Source organism: Schistocerca serialis, unplaced genomic scaffold (assembly GCF_023864345.2).
Source record: "Schistocerca serialis cubense isolate TAMUIC-IGC-003099 unplaced genomic scaffold, iqSchSeri2.2 HiC_scaffold_606, whole genome shotgun sequence".
NCBI classification, from domain to species: domain Eukaryota; kingdom Metazoa; phylum Arthropoda; class Insecta; order Orthoptera; family Acrididae; genus Schistocerca; species Schistocerca serialis.
In genome coordinates, this window is record NW_026048197.1 from 32501 (window position 1) to 35000 (window position 2500).

The window sequence follows — 2500 nt, forward strand, 5'->3', positions numbered from 1 at the left end:
AACCTATGTTGCGCCTTAACCTAACCTATGTTGCGCCTTAACCTAACCTATGTTGCGCCTTAACCCAACCTATGTTGCGCCTTAACCCAACCTATGTTGCGCCTTAACCCAACCTATGTTGCGCCTTAACCCAACCTATGTTGCGCCTTAACCCAACCTATGTTGCGCCTTAACCCAACCTATGTTGCGCCTTAACCCAACCTATGTTGGGCCTTAACCCAACCTATGTTGGGCCTTAACCCAACCTATGTTGGGCCTTAACCCAACACACGTTGGGCCTTAACCCAACACACGTTGGGCCTTAACCCAACACACGTTGGGCCTTAACCCAACACACGTTGGGCCTTAACCCAACACACGTTGGGCCTTAACCCAACACACGTTGGGCCTTAACCCAACACACGTTGGGCCTTAACCCAACACACGTTGGGCCTTAACCCAACACACGTTGGGCCTTAACCCAACACACGTTGGGCCTTAACCCAACACACGTTGGGCCTTAACCCAACACACGTTGGGCCTTAACCCAACACACGTTGGGCCTTAGCCCAACACACGTTGGGCCTTAGCCCAACACACGTTGGGCCTTAACCCAACACACGTTGGGCCTTAACCCAACACACGTTGGGCCTTAACCTGCTCTGTAATTGTCATACGACGCGTTAAATTAGTGTAGTGTTGCCTAACTGCAACCCCCGCAATATAGTTTGCTACTCGCACTGCCCGGTCCCCAGTGTATCGCTTCATGTTAAACACCTTGCAGCTATACACTGTAATGTGGATGGCAGCAGGACGTACATGCTCAATGCCCTTTGCAGTTGTTCATTGGCATTTGCAGTTGTTCATTGGCATTCGCATGGCGAAGCACTTAGCCTACGCTGTGGTACGGCCTGTGTCAACTGTCCGCTGATGTTGTACGTCCAAATCACACACTGTACTGCACATTGGTCCTCATGTACTGAATGATACATCGTGGTACATGTGACCGTACAACGACTGCGCCAACAACGGCGAACCATGCGGTCCAAATGTTGTGCACTCAGCTACGTGTCGTCTCCCTATAAGAGCTGGATTGCAGTGTGGTATGCCCTGGATGGCGATCAGCATGAGCCGTCTGTTGATGTAGTGGCGCGTGTTGTCAGACGTAGTCGTCTCTTCTCACACACCGTGATAGCATGGTGCACTGCGTTCCACATCTGCGACATGCGACAGAGGCCGGTTGACAGTCGTTCGCGCAATGGACATCGCATACGTACGGGGGCCACCTTCCACGTGTTCGCGAAGCGTGCACATGTTGTTGCGTGTATGTGGGCAGACATAGTGTGTCGTGACACCTGACACAGGCATGCAACAATCGTTGAATTTGCAAATGGCGATGGACGCCTACGTTTGCTGGTGACGTTACGCAAATGAACAACTGGTAAACCGTTGTGGTGCGGTTGTTCTCGCTAGAGGTGAATCAGTGATGGCGACGATCGGTTGAGCTACCAACCGGTTGTTCCAGCGATACCCACCATGCCCACGAACGTGAATGGCATCTGGGTGTGAAGCGATACGCGGCGGTGGCTGGGTGGGACCGTCCCCGGCCGGTGAGGGGGGGCCTCCCGGCGTGCTGGCCGCGCGGTGCGTGGGCGCACGCGCTACAGCCGGCTGGTGGGGGCGGCCAGTGGCAGGCGCGCCGGCCGACGGAGGCGGCAGGCGGCGCAGCTGCGCGCCGGCGCACCCTGCACGCGGCGCCGTGCGGCCAAAGTAGGTCCTCGCGGGCCCGGTGCGAAGCGCGGTGGACATCTGCAGTGTGCTGGTCCGATTGAGGACTGTGTGCGCTGAGGATGCGCCGCCGCCCGGCGCTCGGCGCCGCGACGCCGTCTGCTGCTCGGTCGCCTCTGCGGTTCTCGCAGGTGGTTTGTATCGCAGCTGTGCGGACGTGTTGGCGCGTGCGCTGTGCTGGGAGAGTTCGCTTCGGCACCCAAGTGGGGCTTTTGTCCTTCTGTGGCGCTGGCGTTGGAGCTGCCGGTCACCGTAGGTGGCGCGTGTTGTCTCCCGCCGGCAATGCCACGACAGCACGCTCCCGGGCCTCTGTCGGCAGCGGCAAGCTCAGTTGGGAGCACGGGTGGTCGCACCTAAAGCGTCTACTCGCCAAACCCCGGGCGATTGCGCCTCTCTCGAACCCGACCAAGTACTTAGGACGGCGCTGCGCGCCGCCGGGACCTGAGAGGGTTTCGAGGTGTATGGTGCAGGGGAGCTCAGCCTCCTCCTGTTTGCAGAATAATTGAGCGGACGCTTGCGTGTTCGCGCGGGCCCCCGGGACACACTCCCGGGCGGCCGGCTGCTCAGCTCTAGTTGACGCAGCTCCCTGGTTGATCCTGCCAGTAGTCATATGCTTGTCTCAAAGATTAAGCCATGCATGTCTCAGTACAAGCCGCATTAAGGTGAAACCGCGAATGGCTCATTAAATCAGTTATGGTTCCTTAGATCGTACCCACGTTACTTGGATAACTGT

At 57.6% G+C, this 2500-nt stretch overlaps 1 non-coding gene across 1 annotated transcript in view; it reads left to right on the forward strand.

Moving 5' to 3' along the window:
- Positions 1-2350: 2350 nt before the first annotated feature.
- The window catches only part of LOC126448351 (small subunit ribosomal RNA), a 1910-nt gene continuing 1760 nt past the window's right edge, over positions 2351-2500 (forward strand). The window contains exon 1 of the ribosomal RNA XR_007584126.1: positions 2351-2500. This exon is cut by the window's right edge and continues 1760 nt beyond it. This is a non-coding gene — a ribosomal RNA (small subunit ribosomal RNA).